This window comes from Electrophorus electricus, chromosome 1 (assembly GCF_013358815.1).
Source record: "Electrophorus electricus isolate fEleEle1 chromosome 1, fEleEle1.pri, whole genome shotgun sequence".
Taxonomy (NCBI): domain Eukaryota; kingdom Metazoa; phylum Chordata; class Actinopteri; order Gymnotiformes; family Gymnotidae; genus Electrophorus; species Electrophorus electricus.
Genome location: NC_049535.1, coordinates 7,817,269 through 7,841,797, shown reverse-complemented (window position 1 = coordinate 7,841,797; position 24,529 = coordinate 7,817,269).

The following is a 24,529-nucleotide window of genomic DNA, read 5'->3' as shown; positions in this document are numbered from 1 at the left end:
GAGGAAGTTTATGTTTAATGTTTGGATTTTTTAATGGATTTCACCAGAAACACATTGCAACAAGGAGACTCGTGGTTTAGTTAAAGTTACCAGCATGTTTTCAAGTTTCAAGTTTTAACATGTTTCAAGTTAAAATACTGCATGGGTGGCATATATTGTGAATGTTTCCAAAAATCAATTAAACTATTGACTTTGGCATTTCACACTGTAAAAAGTGTAAATAAAAAAACCATCAGTAATTTTCTAGCAGCAGGGGTACCAGAAAATGTCCATAAGTAGTTCTCCTAGCTCCAGTGCTTGGTTGGTTGGTATATTGTAGAGGGTAACTGTAGTGCCTCTGCTGTGTGGGACTGGGGTCCAATCTGGGCAAATGCACCATGATATACCTAATAAGATTTGAAAGAAGTAGGTGGGTCTTCTAGCTCCTGCATGTCATTTGCATTTTCCATAGAACGATTTGAAGAGGATGTCATGGTTATGTCACTGACGCATGCATGTGCAAAAAATGCAGTAGCTGAACCAAGTGGAGTGAAATGGGCTTGTGGGTGCCAGAATAGGAAAAGGTAAAACAAATGACCTTCCGTTTTAGAGAAAAGCATCATCAAAGACGATTATGCATATGCATTGAAGCAAAAATGCATATGGTTGCATGCTAGGAAATGGACACTGTTGAACTGTATTATCTCTACATGAACACTCTAACCCTAACCCTAACACTACCCCTAATCCCAACCCTCTCAAAGATATCCTGATACATGATAAGCTTAAGACCTGAGTCCTTATCCATAACCAGTGCACTATTCTTGTATGCTGAGCCATCTCTCACATTATTTAGAACATTTGCGGAAGAATCATCTACAGATGCTTCCCATGTGGGACCTGAATGCCTTCAGAAGGAGCAAAAACTGGCTACAAATCGATTGCCCTGAAAATCATTTGCTGATTGACATTTTTTTTGTGGTTGACATTTTGCTGCCAGACTCCATCTGTCATGTGTTTACAGTCACATTTCCTGGCTTCAATTCTTATATCATTTAAAAATAGGTAACCCCACACCAGAACCATTCATGCAAAGATTTTAAAAAATGGTAGACAATGATAGATGATTTGATTAGACAAATTGATTTACATTGCAATTGTCATTTTTGGACTCCTTTTATTTTCGTAATTTACAAAATTACAGTATAAATATATGCTAGATGAATAAAAACATAAAACACTGAAAGCCTTCCAAAGAGACAAGTAAAATAAGGTATAAGAATTATTTATTGTCAATTTAGTGTTTTAAATTGAGAATAGAGATTTCTGACAACAAAAGTCAGTGCTGGCTAATTTGAGTTTCATCTGTCATCTGGTGCCCTATTCCAATTTACAGTAAGGTAGTTAAGCTCATATTCATTTTATGATATGCCTGGTGGGATATAAAAAAAAACAGGAGTCTAAAGTATTTAAAGACCATGTGGGTCCCATATAAGCCTACTGTCCTAGTTAAACCAACCCTCACTGTGTAACATGGGAGGTGAAGCAGGATGCAGAGACAAGCCGTCATTTGAACAACACAAATGTTTATTAACACAAAACAAAAATGAATCTAAAACACGGAGAACGACACTACGCTAGCAAGACAAACACAATAAACAGTTAAATGCAATGAGTAGCGGAGGCACAGGTAACACTAGAGACCATACACTGACAAAGGACAATCACAGAATTGGACCTTAATTACATACACTAACAAGTACGATAACGAAGGACAGGTGTGACACATGACTGATTAACAAGGGGATGATGAGGAGAGGCACACACAAATACACACACAAACACCAATAAGACATCACACAGACATGGAGAGGAGTCTGGGGAAGCTGTGAGGAAGACCAGCCAGTCCTCTTGCTGCCGGTTGAGGCGATGTCCGGCAAGTCCAGGGGGAGGTTCTTGCTGCAAGCTTGGGTAGTGACAGCATCTCTGCCTTTTGGGCAGACGAGCTGGGAAGCACACCAGATGAGGCACCTGCCTTGAGACCAGGCACTGGTGATACTTCCATCTCTCACCATCTGGGCTGAGCAGGCACATTGGCTCTGTGTGCACCAGGTGAAGAAGTGTCCTTTAGTGACTTGAGCGGTGAGGATGAAGCCTCTTTCCAGGAAACACGGGGACGCTCATGGGGAATGGGGAACTTGTTGGTTTCAAATAAGCAAAAGTATATTTTATGAAAAGTGAATTTGCCCAATAACTATTGCAATACATTTATTCCCTCATGATATTATATCAGTAGTGCCCTAGAATGTCACTCAAAGCCCTCACAAACATGTTTAGGCAAAGCAACAGTAGTTGTGTATCTTATCATATATGCCTTAGTACTGGTAAAAAGCAATGATAGAAGAGAGAACTGAGCTGTGGATTGAAATCTTCTTTTTTTTTTGTTTTTTTTTTTTTGTAAAATGAAAATGTAAAAACCCATCAGGGTTTTCGGGGTTCTTAGTCTTTCAAACAGTCCCCTACCATGTACTTGCAGACTTTGTTCATGATCTCAGCAAGTGAAAATTACACACAGCCAGAAGGACCAAATAGATTTATAGCAGCAAAACTCATTACCTTCCTTTAAATATAGGCTTAGTAAGGCCTGATGCCATTATTCACCACACATGACACCTTTTATGAAGAATTCACACTGAAATCAGCCAGTATGGAAACATGACTTGCTAATTGTCTTTCTGACTACCTCTGAGCCTTTGAGAGAGATCACACTTTAACAAGTCGCGTTATCTCTGTGTGAGTCAAGCCAGACAGAATCCAGGTCACCTTTACCAACTGCTGCTCTTGTGGAACTGCTGGCAATGAAATCTTTTTTTGTCTATCTGTCTTTGTCTGTCTCTTTTTCTCTCTCTGTCTGTCTCTGTGTCTTGAGTCAATATGAAAACAATTTTATTGCATATAGAAAAGTCCTAGTTGGGCTTTTATTACTCTTAGCCTAATCCATACAAAATAAATTTACTTTGAAATCAGCATGCCTGTCAGAAAAACCTGTCAGAACAACAGTAGCTCAAAAACAATGTGTCTATATGCAAAAAAAAAATTGTCAGATTTATTTTCAGGGTAAATCATCCAACAGAAACAAATTTGCATTCAAGCTAATTAATTAAAACTAAAAAGTGATTAAATGAAAAAAGAAAATAAAATCAGTCTTGACATTGTTTAGTAAAAATAAAAGCAATTAGTCATCAGTATATTCTTTTTATCAGTTAAAATTAAAACTCACTGAGTTTGTTTCTCTTTCTCTCCAATATACATGTCTTTGGGAAAAGCACCATCCCAATTAAGCTGCTATTTGCAGTGTTCTGTCCTAAAGCCAAAATAATAGTTTGCTCCTGAAACATTTTTATACATGTCAATTTTCATACCACGCCATGGGGAGCCTATCATAACACATAATATTTCATGTCATCTATATATACTCTTGCTTATCCATATCTAGTTTACTCATTCTTACCTCTTTCAGAAGGAAAGAATCCTATGCTAAATATGAGACTGGGTAGTTCCATGTTTCAAATATGCACATTTGATGCAAGCATCTAACATTCATGCATAGTGTAATCTCAATACTGCTGATAATTAACTTCAATCATAAAATTCTAATACAAATATAGAGATTTTTTTTTTTTTTTTGGACTAATTGCACAATGTTCTGATTACTTCAGTGTTCCCCAGGTTTTTACCATTTTCACTCTCATGTCAAACAACATGCTAAAAGGGCCTTTGCTCTATGGTATAAGTGAAGTGTCAGTACATTGATAGCAGATGCACTAATGGCTAATGCATGGAACAAAATGTCATTACAGCACAGCAGGAAAAACACATAGATTAGAGTTCTCAGAAGAGAGCACTGTAGGAGTCATTCTAGGGTCTGATCCATAACCCCCCAGGGAACATAGTGCTCTAGGCCAATAAAACTACTCTTTTCTATTTTTAGAATTATTCTCTGCTGTTTTCTTGCCCTTAGTTGCTTCTTTTCTTTGAAAATCATATCTAATTCTAATGTTGGAATAATGTTCTAAGAGGGCTTTTACAAAACAGCTAAGTACATTGTTTTCATTACCAGACATGATCTGTCTCAAATGAAGGAGAAAACTCTCTTACACAGATTTTTCCAAAGGCCTGAAGGATAACACATTTGTATGTATTCTGGCGTTTCTGTTATTTTTTCCTATCTCTCAAAAACAAAGTTTTTTTCCCCTGCTGCCCTGAAGGGTCACGTAAACAAAAATTTTAAGTGTGTTCCAGAGTCAGTTCTCCCTAATTTTTTTTTTCTCAAAAAACATTTTTTCTGCTGCCCCAAAGAATAACATTAAAAAACTTGGCTAACAATTTGCATGTTACACCAACTTTGATAAGCAGGGGGTAACATTTTTTTCTTGCCCTTCCAGAACCAGATGAAAAAAAGTTTTTCGCAGAGGAGATAAAGGCTAACAGTTAACACATTCTACCAGCTTTGCCCACAAGGTGATTCAGTTCAATGGACTCCACGAACAGAGGCAATGAGAAATGAGATGTCGCCATCATAAAGGTCTCCTATAACTTCAAAAGTACCTAAAAAACTTATATATATATTTATATATTATATTAACCTTTTATAACTTTCTCATTTCTCATGGCCTCTTGTTCGTGGAGCCCATTGAACTGATTCTCCCACTCCCATCAACACCCCCCCCCCCACACCCCTGGGTCGAAGCTGGTATAAAATGCTAACTGTTAACCATTAGCTCCTATGTGAAGAAATTTATTAAATTCAATGACTGCCTTCCTTAGTTACAAAACATAAAACTAGCAAAACTACAGACAGAATTTACCAGATGCACACAAAAAGCAAATATCCTATACGTTTTTCATAATTGTATGTTTTATAACTATACACAATTAACCTTATACTGTCATGAAAAAAGCATGGCAGTTAAAACACAAAACTGTAATCAATAGAGTGAAACACAATAAACACATGGTTACCACAATTCTCAAGGCCCAGCTGTCCTGAATTTTGAAAAAAAGGGTTAGTTTTGGGTGCAAAGCTTTCAGTCACAAAGGCTTCTCAATTGACTAATGTTTCAACAGGAGTAGCAACTAAAGTGACATTTGCATTTAGGTATATGAGAAAAGCATCAGTAGTTGTACATTGTCATAAGCACATATTTGCTTGCCATGATGATTACACATTAGTGTAATGTAAGGAGAATAGCCAAGCAAATGGCAGCTGCTTGAACGCTTGACTCCTTGTAAGCATGGCATATTTGGATTCTCTTTTTCCCTTGCTTTTGTTAGACATGGATGCATTAGATTTAAACACTTATCAAAGATGCTAATAAACTAATAACAATTACCCATGAGAAAAAATATAGGCTATAACTTCAGAAAATTAGTTTTAAGAGATGTGCAAAAATGTAACTGCCATGAAAAATGGAAAAAGGTCTTATACACCTCCTTAAGTCATCAGCTGTGGACTTATACAGCTGTCTTTCACAGGTGTGTGTGTATGCATGTGTACATGCATATGCATTAATAGACACTTACATCTCCTAGCTTTTTTTAATAAAGTGTGTCAAGCTGTTTCCTCTTTGGCCTGGTTTGTGAAGGCCTGTTAGAAGCACAAGTATGACTTATTCACTTGGCTCCTTATCAAAGCATAAAGTTCACACCTGAGAGAGAGGTTTCTTTGTCAGACACTAGAAGGCCAAGTGGTTTTAGCGTTGTTAATGATTTCTTGCTTTTAAAAAACGTTTAACAAGCATCAACATACAAGAAGTGCCATAACCACCCCATACTGTTGCATCACAACTGATTTGAATAAATGTATCTAGAGCAGCAAAACCTCTTTAAAAAGATAATAAAGGCTCAAAGAAATGGCAATGGGTGAATTTAACCTGTGTGTATTAACACACAGACAGGATCAAGGCCATCGCATACCGTTGCCTCATAATTGATTTTACTGAAGCTATCTAGAACAGTAAGACCTTCCTGAAATTAAATGTCTTGTTACACACTAATGCTTTGAATATACTACAGACAATCATTTGCTGCAACTGGGTTTGGTAATAAAATATTTAGTATTTATATGAAGTGAGTGGTCCTTTAATCGTTAACATATCACAATGTTAATAACCTTTTACGAAGGTCAGTGCATATGAAGATTTTTTATATTACCATGAAAATGGATAACACATTTTTAATGATACTATCAAGCCTGCAGCACTGAGTCAGGCATGGCTAACAGAAGGTGGATATAATTTTCAGACAGCCACCATCGTTGTGTATTTCAGCAGTACAGACAGCTCCCACAATTTACTGTGCACAGTATTAGCATTTTCTGAGTTAAATATTGATCAGATATACTATATAAGCTGCAGATTTCATATAATGTAACATTTAAATTAACAAGTAGCCTCTGTTGTATTTAAGCATTACTTATTTTGTACTCTATCTGTCCTTTCCTGAAAATACTGAAAATATAGCTAGTTAACAAAAGAAGAAGAAATAATTAATATATTGAAAGTGAGGCAGAATATTGTTATTGTTATCTCAGCCAGAAAAAGATGGGTTCCTCTTAAGGTTTCTTCCTCGTGCTCTATGGAGTTTTTCCTTGCAACTGTTGCCCTTGGCTTGGTCACTGGGGTCTTGTACACGAACATTCGTAAAGCTGCTTTGTGACAACTACTGTAAAATTGATATATAAATGATTTGAAATGATTTTGCAAAAAAAAAATAAATAAAAAATTGATGTGAAAAATATGGAAATAAGGAAATGCTGTCAGGTTACTTTATAATCACAATGTCTCTGACACAAATCAGACATTATGCTCCAGGTTAAATGTCATGGTAATGACATTATTATCCTAAAAATCCCAGAACCCATGGTAAGTTTTAACAATCATAGACAATGGCATCAACGTCAACCAACATGAATTCTTACAGCAGCCTTCACTAAGTTGATGAGTGTAAGGGTTGGGAGGAGAGCCTATATTGACCACAGGGTGGTGCTGTTAGTTTTTTTTTTTTAATCTATAGTCTATTTTCTGAGCATACATTATTCATTTCTTTAAATGGTGTTCCAAACAAGTTTATTTTCTTTGTTTAAAACCTTATTTTAATAAAATGTTGATAAAAACGTTCAATTCTGTTTTTTAGCCTAGCAGTGTGAAGGCTGTCGCTAGCCTGAATCCCAAGCATGATCAAAGAGTTTTTATTTATTTGTTTTTGCTTGGCTATTTTTTTTTCATAGTATTTTTAAAAGTCATACACAAAATAAAGAAGACTGTGTTAACAGACCTGAAAGCAGGTGGATTGTTTTTTGCTAGAAAGCTGAGGAACATCTGAAACCCCATTAATTTGAAGATTTCATTCTCTGTTGTTGCAGCCAGTCAAGCAGTAGGCACATACAGTTGCAATAAAACATTTGTGCAGCCATTAGAATTACTTTGGTTCCTTCTTGAATGATAAATAAAGGCAAGACACTTAAACAATTGGCATTTTATAGAGCCTTATCTAAAAATAAGCAATCACTTTGATGACACTTTATTTTGAGTGGACCTTTTTATCCCACTTTAATCGCTCAACAGACTTGTAAATAATGAAACATTTGAGTACATTCTGTAGATTAATCAGAGATTTTTAATTAACTGTTTAACTAAGATTTGTTCATAATCTGATGAATTCAGTTGTTTTCACTTTTCACTTTATTTGATGTTAACCTGAGTCACTGAACGTGAGAGTTAGGATTAGATTCTGGGTTGGTTTAAGGTTAGTTGGATTGGCTTAAGGTCTGATTGCTGGTGACAAATGAGAACACTTGAACTGTTCCACTTGTGAGCAAACCTGACTGCGATGGTACCCATGTTTGCTTACAAGTGTTACACATACTTTGTTGAGACTTTATTAATCACCATTAATCATCATTTTACACAATTTCTGCAAGACTGGGTAATATGTAATATGGCTCTAACAGTGATGAAGAAAATCTCATTACTTCAGTCTTTAGTAAACTTGAGATGAGAAGCAATGGTTTCTGAAGTGTTGTGGATTTCTCCATGGTAGCGTCCCATTGAATAGCACACCTGTCCAGGAATCATTGTGTCTTGTTTGCATTTCTTCTGCATGCATGTGCATTAATCTTTGAAGGTAAATGACTTTTGCAACCTATCTCACTGACTGTGGAATGATAGAGACTCATGTCTTTTGAAATCACTTTGAAACCCTTTCCTGAACTGGCTAGATCTTAGAGAGCTGGAGGAGATAGATTTTCTTGGGATTTTAATTATTTACCATTCATGCTCTTGGAGATCTACTGCACAGGTTAATTCTAACTTAAATCTGCAGGGAAAATGTTCATATGTTCAAATTTAAATTTGATTTTAAGAAAGGATATGGCAATGTAAAATTTCACCCCAGCATTTTCGCATTTGTTGGTAAATAAACTACTGGTAAGCTTGAATGACCAGTAAAAACAGTATTTATCATTCTCTGCTCACTCACCTACAGCTCACGTCCCCTCTTTGCCCTGTTTGTTTACTTGAACATCGGTTAGCACAGTGCCTCATGGGTGGAGCAGATAGGAGCCTTCTGCTTGTCAATACAACCCTGACAAGGAAATCATTCATACTTAATCTTAGCTGCACAAAGAGCTCTTGACCTTGAGATGTGGAACCAGGACATGGAACTCCTACCATTTCATGAGAGAATCAATTAACTTGTGGAGTGCAGGTAGACTGGACTGCACATACTGAGGAAAAGTACCCCTATGTCCACTTGAAATGGAAATTTTGCAATGAATTCAGACAGATATCAGCATGGTAGGTCTTAATAGAAGAATATTTTACTTGCATCAGTGGGAAAACAATATTGGGAAGATAGTCCTTTTTCTCAGCAATGCATTTCTGTCCTTGCTAGTCTTATAGAAAATAAACTGGTCATTATTCCACCAAGTCTTCTGAGAATTTAAAGCCCTGAATATATAATAGATAAATTACCAAAAAAGTATTGGGATGTATGTAGCTCAATGTAAAACATGCTGTTATTGTAAATTGTTTTACCTTGTTGGTCAAACTTTGGCCTAACCTTATTAATGTTGACATGAATGCCTAAACATTGCATAGCAATCCACTGCTTGTTTGATGCAACAAAAAATTAATGAGATTATGACCTGCTACTACAACAAGAGGACAAAAGCCATTCTGTCTGAAATACCCCTGTTCCACCAAAGCTCATTTTATGCTTCTACAGTGAAGATGAGAATGCACACACATTTTTCCACATTTCTCCACACCAATTTATCTAAATGAAACAGTGTGTATGTTGTGATTTGTTGCTGCTTAGAATAATTTTCTGTAGATCCAAGGACCAGTTCTTGTTTCTGCATTCTGATAAGGTCTACTTTTTTATTTGGGTTCATTAAGTAGGCTGTTGCATAAAGTCGTGTCCTCTAGTTCCCAGACAGTTGTAAAAGAACTAACTGGTGCTCCAGTCATATTTTACAATTCAGTGATAACAATTCATTTTATAAATACCATCTGAAAGATTAAATTGCCCATTTCACTTCTAGACACTCCTTTTTAACAGTCAAGGGTCTTTTCTCTTTATGACAGTTTGAGGCTGATAGAAGCCATTGCTCTCCTCTTTCCACTTCCAATGCAGTATCACAGCCTCCAGGTCCAGTTTCTATGATGAAGGGCTTGGAGAAGTCTGAATTCAGTTTAGCAAGTGTCCTTGCATTTGACATTCTGTCTCATTTTCTACTAATGCTGACCTCCTCATAAGGTCAGTGAGGGTATCCATTTGGTTGAATAAAAAAGTTTCTGGTATCAGCCCTCTAGACCTATATAGGAGCTCGATGTCCTTTTGATGCTACGATCAGCCAGATATCCTCTATTTTCTCCACACAGCTCTAACCAGTCTATTTCTTTAGGACATCTCACAGGTCCCAATGTTGAACACACATTTTTTAGGGCTTAACAGACAATCCTGCAGCTTGCTGGAGGAGATTGAAAAGATGGCCTTTCCATATGTCTCTGAAGAATACTAAGTCAAATGGCTGCACGTTCCATCACTTACTGTCCAGCGTATCAGCACTGGTAATGGGTCTTCCAGCAACCTTCTTTTTTTATTTTTGTCAGGCTGGCAAGTTCTCTTTCAGAGGGTTAGCATATACAGTGATATATACTGGCTTCTTGGTGAAAAGTGTTGGTCCAGGAATCTCAGTACCTCCTCTGGCTCTGCTGGTAGCAATCGTGATAAGTCTGCTGGCTGTCTGGGCTGGGCTGAGTGAAGAAGTATGTCAAAATCAAATTTATTTATATAGCAGTTTTTACAACAGTTGTTGTCTCAAAGCAGCTTTACAAATGTCCGAATCCAAGCCCCCAGTGAGCAAGCCAAGGGCGACAGTGGCAAGGAAAAACTTCCTAGAGCATGAGGAAGAAACTTTGAGAGGAACCAAGACTCAAAGGGGGGTGCCCATCCTCTGGCTGAGGTACTGACCTGACATTTCTCCATCCTTTCTTATTGAATATTATACTCTCAGCATAAGCTGAGTGGTCTTCACTATCTACCCCTCTGGCACTGCTCCAACTCAATAATGAGAAACATTTTTTTGCTTTGCTCTGGAATGTGGGATTTGTATATGTCATGAATGTGCCTCATCTGATGTTTCAGGTCCATGGTGAGGACCCGCCATGTGTTCTTTTGTTTAAGTTTTTTGTGCTTCCTGTTTGTTTTGGTTCCATGTTCTACCTTTCCCATGCTTTCCACCTGTGTTTGATTTTTGTCCCTTCCCTGTGTAATTTGCCCCAGTGGTCTCCTTTGAGTATCTTGTGTATTTAAGCCTTGTTTTCCTTTTCTTGTTGCTGAACATTAGGTCTTTTCTATTAGATGCTTTCTGTACAATGCCCCATGTGTTAAGTTAAATGTTGTATGTTAGATGTGTTATTTTGGATGTACTTTGTTCTATGATTTGGCTCCCTGTTCTTCTGTTTCTTTTGTAATGTATTCTGGTTTTGTTTCTCTATCTGATTCTTCTGGCTTTTCGACCCCGGACTGTACTTATGACTGCAATTCTGGTTTGCCCTTAATTATCATTGCTCTTCTGAGCACATACGTCCTGCCTCAAATGTTACCAATCCTAAATTTATTATGACTTAGTATGACTTTTGTGTGAGTTTATGTGAAGCACTTTGAATGGCAACTGTGTATGAAAAGAACTATGTAAATAAACTTTATCCTTTTGCTAGGAGCTTGCTGTGATTGGTGGGTAGCAGCACCTCTTTCTTCTCCATGGCTGTGGCCTTCTGATCATACCAGGCTTTTTGGCCTCAGGTTTGTTACTCTTTCAGCTTGTCTCTCATTTTCACAATGTGGACTATCCACATTCTCTTTTGCCTCGGACTCATCCAAGTGGTTCTTTAAGATGGTTTTCTCATTTGCTGCCATTATCAGACTTAATAAGGGATAATAATCTTCCTACCTTAATTGTTCTATGGGTGAAACCTTGTTTTTATCTTGACCTACTTCTTTCCAGGGTACCCACAATATCCATGTTTTGTATTGTGTATGAATAAAACTGTAAGAATAGATACAAATGCAAAACCTGATTCTAAACCTAACCTTAATCTTTGTAACCTTTTATATAAATTGGGTCATAACACAGGATTAATAATGTTCATAATGTTATGCTGGTTTTAGTAGGCTACCTTTCTGCTTGTTTGACTTTCAACAGACAAAGTACAATTACAGATAAACACAAACGATTATTATTATTCAGTTAACAAAGGCTTGAAAACAGCAAGTGATTGTATCTCATCCTAAAGGCCCAAAAGTGTATATCTTATTTGGGATGGCTTACTCATGATTGGTATAAAATTTCTGCTAGAGATTATATGTCTCAAAGCAGTCATTGTTGTGGACTTATGTTTATCCATGCCATCAGACAGAGTAGACTGTAATAATAAACACACAATAAAAACAACTGTCACTTAAAGCAGATCTCAGTAACAAGTGTTAAGACTTTCAGCAATTTCGGCAAGCTAAAAGGGCAAACCATTAGAGGCATTTTAATGCTGTGTAGAATAGTGTTTTGGCATCTACTGACACTGGAGCTTATTAGGCAGTAATTGTAATTACTGTAGACTTTACTGGTTCCAACATATAAGGTTATAAAGTTGCTCTATATAAATTCTGGGTTCCAGAAATGGCTGTCATGAGCATTCTGGTGATGCAGAGTCAGTCCATAACTGCCACTTCCCACAGAAGCCAAATCTCAATCTCATGTTTTGCCCACCAATTGTACACACCTTAGATCATTAGTGGTCTGGAACTCTAAGACAAATTAATATATAAACTGCTATGATAAAGTTAAAAGTCATTAAAAGCAAAATAATAAAATAATCATATTTTTAAATACTGTATATATACTGTATATGTTTTCTCTTATCTAATACAGAGCCTAAACACACAAGCCAGTCCTCAATGCTAAGTTTCAAGCTTTTGTGTCACACTGCAAAGATTCCACATGCCCTCATTCCCCCTCTTTCTGTAACTGATTGATTACGTTGATTTGTGTCACATGGGCTTCCCTGTGCCCTTGTATGAAGTTCTGTCTATTTATGTTGCACCTTTTCACCATTTCCTTTGTAAAGTCTTTCTCAGGTTACACTCTTCCAATTCAAGTAGTTTTGGCTTGTTTATTAGTTTTTGTGTAGTTAGCATAGTTTTTAATTGTGCTTATTGTTTTTTGCTCTTTGTCAAGCCTAAATCCATATTGTTTTCCAATGAAAGATTTGTGTCCAGGATAGCAATCTCCTCTGAGGGGTGGATACAGCAGCCATCGGATCCCTATCCAAGAAGAGGACAAGTGCATTGGAAATCTCAATCTACAAATTCTAGATCTGAGCCCACTGGAGAGTATCACTGGTCCTGAGTCAGCAGGATACACTATTCAAGACCTAAATTTGAGGTAGACATTTTTTATACATTTGAAGTTGTGAAACTGCTTTGTGGATGAGGCCCAGGGCCTGCAAATTGTGGTTTGACTCTGGAGGGACCGAAAAGATCCAGATCTGACACATAGCACACTGCTCATAGCAGTCCCGATTAAGTTGAAACTCTGTCTCTCTGTTCTTTTTCTTTTCATTTTTTCTGAGCATGGGTAATAAACAGATCACACAGTTGGTTACTTTAACAAAGGCCTCAAGCCCAGCCTGTATCAAAAGTGAGGAAATGGTTTATGCAAGTAATAAAGCAAGTTAAACTGTGGGGAATTAACTGGAGGATTTTTTTTTTTTGGAAATGCCATACTTAGTGCAGACAGACTGATGAGATGTAAACAATTATAGAAAAAAAAGCATCAGACAAGAATAGGAGGATGAAACCAAAGCAGATAAGGTGGATTGGAATGCTTTTAAAAGGTGTGGAGCAGAGGCAGCAAGGAGAGAACAAAAAGAGAAGAAAACAATACAAGTATCTGTCGGATTAAAAAAAAAAAAGGAAAAAAGATTTAGTTTTTGGAACCCATCCTCAGCCACACTCTCTTCCCTCCTGTGTGTCCCTCTCTGCCTGTTTCCCCTCTTTGTTCAGGATCAGGGATATGGATGACTCCGGTGGCCTCCCCAACGACCCTATACCCATCAGACATACACGCACCTCTCCAGCTGCTCATGCTGTGATAGGCTCGATGCCCCAGTCAAACCCCCCACCAACTGACTACAGATGACAGCAGTGTATGTGTGAGTGGGACAGTGCAAACAGAGAAAGGAGGCAGTGGCTGAAGGAAGAACTGAACTCTACGCCGCTCTCTAGACACCACTCACTATCCATGGCAGATCGCCCCACACTGCCAGCTGGAGCCAGGGAGAACTAGATTAACCTTCACGTACCAAAACAGGCACGTCTCAAGGCCAGCAGCCTCCAGATCAAATGCCAGCAATCACTTCCCTAAACCCAAGGACCGATGGAGTTGACATCATCCAGGTTTATGGTCTATGGGAGCGGTCAGAACTGAGAGGCATGGCCCGGGAATGATCAACTCAGATCAAAACATCAACAAGTTTTTGTCAGAAGCAGATTCTACTGTTCATATGTATATGCCAGTGGGTAAAGAGTTACAAACTGTTTTGAGAAACATTTTAAAATTCAATACAAGACTGGTTACATAACCTTTTGAGGATAGCGGAATTGTTCTGTAACTTACCATTTTTAATGTGAGTACTGCTGAAAATGGTTCTGAAAATGATACTTGTTACTGGTAGCAAGTACTGCTTTAGGTGTGATATTTTGGTTTCTGCTGTTGCATGTTATGAGGGGAGTTAACAACAAAATACTTAATTCCACTTTGGGGAAGGTAGAACAGTGGAAGAACTGGAGCTTGTCCTTTTGCTGATACATTTCATGAGTGCATGATTATTAATAAATAAAGAATTGATTTGGTGTCTGGTCATATGGCCATATGGAGGCAATTATGGAAGAAATTGCTTAATTATCATATTATTAAAGAATTGTACTCTGATGTATGCAAGCAGTCTAGTTACATTTTATAACTAAATAAGACGCAAAGGTTTTAACAAAGGTAGTCATCTTCTGTAGTATAAATATATGAAAAAAATATTTATTGAGACTTATATGTACTCAACTATTTACACAGTGCACTGTCCAAGAACTTGGTATATTGTCTTATTCAAAGAATAGTGTTGGTTAAAAACGAATTAGAAAAACAGGGGACTTTAAATCTGAAGACAGGTCAGGTCAAATCTAACAATTAAAGGATATTATCAAGTGTATCAGGTAAATCATATATGACAATGGATGTTACTTTTTATGTATTGTTTGCAATCTAAGCAACACATTGAACTTATTGTATGATTTTCATATAAAAGAATTCACGTTTGGAAGGATGGATGGAAGTTTAAAACTTCTAGGATAAGAAATAGAGGTAATTGCCTTCACTCTGAACAGTCTCTTGCCTCTGATTATTTCTCATTTTATAGAGACTCTTCATGACAGTTTGAACATTTCTCACTTATGCCCTGGCCTGTTTGGATTTGTTTGCCTTTGTTCTCCTCATTAAACCCCACAATTCACCAAGCCTTGCACTTGTCTTAATTTACAATCACACAACACAAATTATGAAATGTGGTAATATGTCAAAATATACACGCTGATCAGTCCTTGTATTAAGGACACCTTACTAGATTCCAAAAGATGTAGAAAACTTTCCTTTTTGATTTTGGTCCATGTTGACATAATTACATCACGTAAATGTTTTAGGTTTGTCTGCTGTGTATTCATGCTGTGAGGCTCACACGTTCCAAATCCTGCATTTGTCCAATCTTCAGATGTCTGGTTTAGGTGAACCCATGCCTACTGTAACAACAGATTTGCGCTCATGGGTGGTAGAAGTAGAAACCCTCATCTTCTGATGTTGTAATTCATCCGTCTCCCAATTCAACATGTTGTACATTCTGAGATGCTTTTTTGTTCATCATGGTTGTAAAGACTGGTTATTTGAGTTATCCTTAATGTCCGCTTGAATCAGTCTGGCAATTTCCTCTGACCTCTCTCATCTGCCCACGGAACTGCTGCTTACTGGAGTTGTGTGGAATTCTTTGTTTGTTTTGCTTATTGCACCATTCATTCCACAGACTGTTGTGTGTGAAAATCCCAAGATCTGCAAATTCTGAAATACTCCAAGCAACTCATCTGTCACCATGCCACAATCACTCAAATCAAAATTTTCCTGATTCTAATGCTGATGTAAACCGAAGTTCCTGACATGTTTCTGAATTATTTTATGTATTATGTGGTAAGATTGTCTGCATAATATGAGATGAAAAAAAGTTGTACATGTGTGCCTCTAGTAGGTCTGAGTGTGAATAAAAAGACCATTCCCACTGGAAGGTTGAGACATAATTTTATTTTATTTCTTTTTTACATATATGCATGTATCTGAAAGAGGAAAGTGGGATAATGTGGAAAGCTAACATGAAAATTGTCGCAGTGGTGATAGGGGTACCTGGTGTTGTGCCCCCTTAACCTGGGGCAGTGCCAGACAATCTAGAGAATCTAGAGAGTCCAGAAAATGACAATGTTGATTTCATTCCAGAAGAGCACAATCCTAGGAACACTGAAAATGCAGCACCTCACCCTCAAACCCTCATGCCAGTGGTAGAAGGCCCGAGTGTGAGGGGAAAAAAAAAAGATTGGATGAATAAGACAGGTATTTATTATATATTATTCCTGTCTCACCCTTTCACTGGGTTGTCATATTTTTCTCATATCTTGTATTCCTTTCGTTGGATGTTTCCATCTCTTGGGACTGCCATGTCCATGATTATGACTGTGTTTTGCATATAATCTGCTATTCCTCTCTGATGGTTTTCTGCTACTTTCTTGTCTGTATGGATCTGGAGGTCCTACAGGACCTTAGATTTCTTGTTTTCCATCACTTGTTTTGACTTGTTTCATCTGAAATTGGGGATGTCCAGCATATGCCTCCCATATGTGTCAGTATACAATTCCTGCCACTTAGTTGTGTCAGTGTATGCTTTCCCTGGATTCATTTAGCAAATGCTGGGTTGTCAGAGGAGCTCATAAGACTACACCTGTCTGATATGATACACTCCTGCTTCACCTGACCTTGTTCTTATTGCTTTTTCTTGTGCTGCTTCTTCAGTCAGTTCTTTTCTTGCTATTGGTAGGATTGTCAAATATCAGCACCATTTTCTATCTATTGGTGATATATTTCATGGAGGGAATGTGGGGCTTCTCCTGCTATGGCACCTGCTCTGTTTCCATGGCATCCATGTCCCTGTTTGAGGCACATTCTCATCAGCTCATCCTTGTTTGCTACTGCTTTGATGTACTTATGCACATTTCAGGTCTCATCTTGGACTTTGTACACTCTTCTACAGCCTTCACCTGTTTTGGATGGATTTTGAATGGAGTACTTCATGCACTGTGAGAGTTTTTCTGGTCTTGATTTCGGCAGCTTCCAGCTTTCCTCTTGGCCAGCTTATTGTGTCTGGTTGATATCTGATGACTATCAGGGTATATTTGTTTATGGCTTTGATCTTATTATTCCCATTCAGCTGTCTCTTGAGTACCTGCTTTACCCTGTGGAGGTACTTACATGTTGGCTATCCTCTAGGTCTCTTATAAGGCCTTATAAGGTTTATAAAAAGTGCAGTAAGCTGATAAGATGATAAGTCAGTGTTCCTTCTCATCTTGGTGTACAGCTTGATGTCATCAATGTGCAAAAGGTGGCTGGTGATAGTTTCAACCCTGAATCTGTATCCATACCTATTCTTATTGATAATCTGGTTGAGGGAATTCAGACCTATTTAGAACAAAGCCATGTCAATATTGTTAGATTGTTTAAAGGAAAAATGTTGATGAATACCATGGAAGTGGAACCATTGTTAAAAAATATAGAGAAAATAGAGAAGGGGAAATGAGGTCATGGGTCTCTAGTCATCCGAGGTTAGCATTTAAAATACCTCTTTGAAAAATAGAACATAGTACCTGTTGTGCAAAAAAGTGAATAACAACAACGAGTCAACCAACCAAAAAAAAAGAATCCTTCAAAATCTTCCAAACAAAATATTTTTTTTATTAAGAAGCCTTCCATGCAACTGGCAGGGGCTGATTGTAGTCAGCTTGGAAAGAAATCCTTTGTGTCACAGTGTCTATGACTCACAGCAGGTTGCAGGTTTCGCCAGCAGTCCCATTCGCTAACATGCTAAGCAACCCACTTGAATGTCAGCTGTATTTTATAAATGATTTTCGAACTTATCTTTATGAGCAATTATAAAAAATAAAAAATAAATTGTATATAGATACAAGGTTACAGCTCTCCTCATTTTACACAGTGGCCAAATAATTCCCATGTTTTAGTGATTGGCCCAATATGGTGTAGATCAAACTGGTCAGCAGTCCAGGTGCAACTCTGTGTGTGTGTGTGTGTGTGTGTGTGTGTGTGTGTGTGTGTGTGTGTGTGTGTGTGTGTGTGAGAGAGAGAGAGAGAGAGAGAAAGAGAGAGAGAGAGATGGGAAAAATGGGGAAATGGAAAGCGTGCAGATATCTGTCCATTGCAGTGAGCAGCTCCTCTCCAAAGCCCACAGCTCCTCTTTGATCTGACTACTAAGACAGGCTCTCAGCCTACTACCATTGCCCACTGTCTCTACACTACCCCACAGAGCTGGGCATTAGTTTAACCCCTCTGGAAAGTCTAATGAAGCTTCTGCCTTTTCCTCAGCAAGACATCTGCTTCTGCTGAGGACAGACACATTCAGATGCACATGCCCAAGCTGACTGCTGTGATCTTGGCCAACAGCTTTAAGTTAAGGAACCAACAGGAGCTAGCATGGATCTCCCCAGAAGCCAGACAGCAGCTGTTCCTTGCAAACACAACTTTGTATAGCACTGTAATTGCTTATGCTTCCTACAGAGTATATGTAAAAAATAAAGCAACATGCACAGGTTAAACTAATACTCATACAATTCATATAGTCAATGCTTATTTTCAATCTTTCTGTAAGTTTGCGTATTTTGTTACTCTATCATGCTATATCATGCTAGTGCCAACATGTCTCATCATAACTAACTGAGATTTTTTAGTCTGTTTATTGTAAAGTTTATTAATTAATTAATTAATTAATTAATTATTATTATTATTTTAAATCTAGTTAAAAATATTATGGATACCAGCCTGATTTCAGAAAAAAATTAATTAGATTTTAATTCAGTATTCATCTACCAAAACTACTAATTGTAACGAGGAGGCTAATCAGCATGCGGGGACGAGTAGCGTAAATCCCAGTGCTGAATTTCCCTTGCTTGGGTAAGCACATATGTAACCCATGCTAAAATATTGCCACTCGGTCACCTCAAAACATTCAGCTGTTTAAAACAATTAAACTAACAGAAATAAATGTTAATTAGGGCGTCGAGACCATTCAGCTAGTCTGGCTTGTAGAGTAATGCATGGTACAAAAAGGCATCCTGTTCCTTTAAGAAGCTCCTGGCACGAGCGAAAAAACTGTTCCGCTGTGTAGACAGAGAAGAGAAAAGCAGAGCGAGCGGGACAATTAAAGCATATTTTCTGAGAATAAAAGAATTGAAGTACTCGCAACACTAACTTGCAAGTGCTTACAAGACCGCTAACGAGACGAGGATTAGGAGATGTGTTTGTGAGTTTGCTGAACGACTCAGATTGGTCATTTTAATTCTTGTCTTTCTTTTCGTATTGTACGTCGTGTGCTACACTGGAGCGAGTATCGCAGATACCAGATGGCGCTAAAGATACCGTGCCTAACAACTGATGTATTCAACCACATTCATTCAGTACGGTACGACTGTCGATCATATCGCTCGAATAGATATATTTTTAATTCTTTAAAGGAAAAAGAACGATTCCGAGGAGATGAGAAGGATTTTTGTTTTACGTTCCCCCCCTTTTTTTCTATACCTGGAACATTTCTGGATTGTACTGCTTGGAGAGCTAATTGACTTATTTTATGTTGGAAGATAAATCCACCAAAGATAATGTGTAACAAAGAACAGAACAAAGAACATTTTTCTTTTCTTTCTTTCCTTTGTTGATATTATAGAGTTTATGTTCGTAGAAGCGGACCAATAGTTGATTTGAAATCAGCGGATTTGTGTTGAACAAGAGGGTGAAAAGAGGTTATTAATAATTTACAGCAATAAATCTAAAGAAGGAAACAGCTATTATTTGTCAGTATAATTATATTATTCTAAAGGTATAACCCATAAAGTCTGAAACCTAACTTCAAAACATATCCTGTAGTATGACGCGAATGATATTATTTTAAACTATTAAGTTTGATATCGTGGGGAGTCTGGCCATATTCTAAGGGATTGTCCCACTTGCCCTATTAGAAATCGATCACCCACAAGAAGTATCTAAGGGATTCTTCATAGTGAGTAGCCCGTCTTTCTTTTTCAGTCAAAAGCTACTGGTAATAAACACTGAAATACTCCTCAAAGCTTCTGCCACTGTCGTTCCAGCCTTAATTGATTCTTGAGCAGCTGGTAACCTTATTTAGTAAAGAACTTGAAAATCACACTTAAGATGTCTCCTGTCATGAAAGTGAGTTCAGTGGATAGCAGTCCTATAGGAACTGATTTGATTGCACATCGTACTATCTTTGTTATTTTGTGCTGTAGTGCATACCAAGACCTGGCTGACATGTTCAATAAAGGGAGAGCAGCCCCTCTACCACCACACCATACTTAGGACTGTGCTATCGAGCTAGTGGAAGGGGGTGTTCTTCCACGAGTACGTCCATACTACCTGTCCATTGCCGAAAATGAAGCCATGGAGGATTATATTGGCTCAAGGATACATACATGCAGCCACATCCCCTGTGGTGGCTGGTTTCTTCTTTAGCTCTAGGAGGGATGCATCCTTGTATAGATTATTGTGGTCTCAATGAAGTCACTATCAAATATGCCTATCCCTTGCCATTGGTCCTGTCAGCATTCGAACAAATGCACTCATTTCGGCTTGTTTATTCACAAAATTGGATCTGAGGAGTGTGTATAATCCTGTCTGGCTGCGTGAAGGACATTACGAGTACTTGTTCATGCCTTACAGCCTTGCTAATGCCCCTTTTGTATTTCAGGCATTTATTAATGATGTACAGAGGGAAATGACAGGCAGGTTTGTAGTAGCCTACATTGATGATATTCTAATATACTTCAAAACTCATCCTGAGCACAATGATCATGTGAGAACTGTCTTGAAAAAGCTCCCAGAAAAGAACCTGTATGTGAAAGGAGATAGGTATATTTCATTTGCAGAAAACATCTTTCCTTGCTTATATCATCAGTGACATGGGTGTGACTATGCAGGACAAATGTCGTAGTGAATTGGGCAGTACCCAAGTCAGCCAAGGAACTTTAACATTTTTTGAGTTTTGCAAACTTCTATCAAAGGTTTATTCGCAACTTTAGCTCAACTGCTGCCCCTCTCAAATCCTTACAAAAAAGGGAATCCCAAGTCATCATCATGGAACCCAGGAGCAGAACAGGCTTTTTGGGCACTAAAGAGATCCTTTACTGCAGCACCTGTATTACACCATCCTGATTCAGGATTATTCTTTTTTTGTTGAGGTGAACATTTCTGAGACAGGAGTAGGAGCTCTTTTTTCTCAACGTCAAGGCACGCCCCCCAAGCTTCATCTCGTAGCATATTTTTCTTGCAAAATGTCACCCACAGAGAGTAATTATGATGTCGGGAATAGAGAATTGCTGGCAGTTAAAATGGCATTAGAAATCTGGAATTTCATTAAGGCTAAGCGCATCAATTCATGTCAGGCTTTATGGTCATTTATTTTTACTCAGTTTAACTTTCAATTAACTTTCAGACCTGGATCTTGCAATGCCAAGGCAGATGTGCTCTCCCAAGTTCAAGAAGTAAACAGTTTGGAGAGGGTGCTTGAACCCACTCCTATTCTTCATCCTGAGTGTGTAATCAGTGTCTTTCAATGGGATTTTAATGATGAGTTGTGAAAGGAACTTCATAATTCCTCTATCCCTTCATTTTGCCCAGAGGACAAATTATATGTACTTCCAACGTTCCAAGACTGACTTATCACTTGGGTGCACTATTCCCTTAACTCCGGTCATCCAAGAGAGGTAAAAACTCAACAAATTATTGCTCGCAGATACTCATGGGAGTCTGTGAATAAGGACAGCTTCGTATGCTTGTGTTCCAACTGTGCACAATCTAAAACCCCTTGGTCTCTACCTGCCGATAAGATCATGCCTCTGCCTGTGCCAGACTGACCCTGGTCACATATAGCATTTTACTTTCATATAGTATATTGACCATTACCTGTTCCTTGACTACACCTTTGGATTACCCCTGTCTATCATTAAACTTTATCACACTGCATACGACTCTGTCTCTGCTCAACACACCTGACACTTGCAGAATAAAATGAGCCTATTATCAACAACTTTTCTACCAGTAACTTGAAAGTTATAGACAACTAAAATAAACTGATATATGTTTTGCCTAACTGGTTTGTATAAGATTACCAGTAAACATAATTAGAAGTGGTTAAGTATTTTTTCATCAGAAAAAAAGGATCACTGAACCAGAAAAGCAAAATTAAATTTTCAAGCATAAAAAATAACAGAATATTGTAATTCCAAAGTTACATTAAGATAACTAGACATTATTTGAACTTGTTACGCAGTTTGAAATCATAGTGAATACAAAGTTCAACTTTCAGTGCGAGAGTTCAAAATGAATGATTATCTAATGTTATTAAGTGATCTAATAGATAAATTGGTTTATTCTGACCAGTAAAATGCTTTCTAGTTTTATAGTAGAACACAAAACACTTTGGTCAATTCTAAATAAAGAAAAATAAAACCTTAATTCTAAAATCTTAAATCTAAAACTAAAATCTTAAAGGTTTAAGGTTTTACAACTGAGAATTATTTGGTGAGTTCAAAAATAAAGTAGGTATTAATACAATATGATATCTCAAAAATTCTAAATTTTAAATACAGAGACAAAAAGCATTCTGTATATTTCCTCAGTACCAATTCAAGCTTTCAAATGAAAATGAACAGGAACAAGTTGATTTCCATTAAATTGTGGTCAGCTTATACTCCAGGCAAGGAAAAAAGTCTGTCCACTGCCTCACGTTTTAAAGCTGCCATGTTTCACATGATTCGTGGTATCTGTCTATGCTGGAACATCCTTTCAACATAATCTGCAGTGCACACTACTCTGCTTCTTGTTGGATTTTAAATAGCCCAAATATCTCGACATTACTGAGTTCCCTGGGCCCTTCTTTTCAACTGTCTTGGCTTTTGAGTCTTGGGTTGTGTACATTGGGTTGTATACTTCGTCGGTCAGGTTTTAGTTAACATTTTATATCATTTTCTCCTCCTCTGTGCTGTGTTCAGCACATGGCTTTACTTTGCTTTTTTAAAACTTTATTCCATTCACTTGATTGGTTTGGCATGGCACTATTTTCAATATCATTGGTTTTTCATGTTGTCTGTCAAAACATGAATGGAATAGTTCTGTAGTGAAGATAGAACACAAATTATCTCTCTGATGAACCTTTGATCTGTTCAGGCTCTTTTCTTTCACCCCTGGCTCACAGCAGGAAATAGGACCCCTCTGGTGCCATGATGCTGAGCAACAAAGCCATGAAATAGCCTAGCTGATGACTTATCACACTGGCCTGGCTTTCTGACCTTTCCCCCTCTTCTTAGGTGTCATAAACCTACAGATTAGAATGCAGGAAGCTCTTACCTGCCTTGTTATAAAAAAGGAACCATGACCATAAATTCAATCAGACTCAAACCCTTAGTGGGACAACCAACTTTTCTCATCCTGCAGAGATATGTTCACAGATAAATGTTTCTCTTTCCCACAGATTCACAAAGTTACAACTTTTCATTTAACCTATTATAATGTCAAATGGTGATCAGCCAATCAGACAAAATATAAGTCGGTAGTTTGTAATTTCAAGAAAATAGGAAAGGAATTAAATTGACTATTCAAATTGCTTCACCCTTACTCTGGTTTGATACTTTGTTTACAAACTTCATTCTAAGACCATAAGGTAGAAATTGGTAGTAAATGTATGACTTTATCACAATCTGAAACTGCTTATAGCCTGGGCATAATTTTGGACAACCAGTTTCATTCTCAACTCATGTATTAAATCTTACCCGATCTTGCAGATTTCTCCTTTGTAATATTTGAAGGATTTGGCCCTTTCTCTCACAGGAACCTACCCAGGTACTTGTGCAATCTCTTGTAATCTCAAAGCTAGGCTACTACAACTTGTTACTTGCTGGTCTTCCTCTAAGAGCCATCAGGCCTCTACAATGTACAACTTCGTCTACAACAGGCCTCCAGAATGTAGCTGCATGACTGGTCTTCAATCTTCCAAAGTTTTCAGATGTGACTCCACAGCTGCGCTCCCTTCTTTGGCTTCCAGTAGCTGCGCACATCAGATTTAAATGCTTGATGTTTGCCTACAAAGCCAAAAATGGACCAGCCCCTCCATACATGATGTCAATGGTTAAAGCCTGATCCAAACCATGAGTACTTCAACCTCATGTACAACTTGGCTTGAAATACCATGCTTCCAGTCTCATGGAAGGCAAGTATTGAGACTATTCTCTGTCCTGTCTCCTAGATGGTGGAATGAACTTGCTGTCTTCAAACGCAGTCCTTTGCAGTCTTCAAACGCAGACTGAAGACCCATCTGTTTGTGGAATATTTAAATGACCACCGACCCTGCTCCTATGTTGACTAACAGAAACTAGTACTTATCGTAGGGTATGTTTATTACACTGATGTTGACTAACAAACTAGTACTTATTGTTTATTGCACTTATCATCTGAGATAGAGCTTATGTATTTTGCATTTCTAGGCATCAGCATTGATCTCTGTATTTCAACAGTACTGGCTAGGATGTATTCTATGGGTAAATGACAAAAACA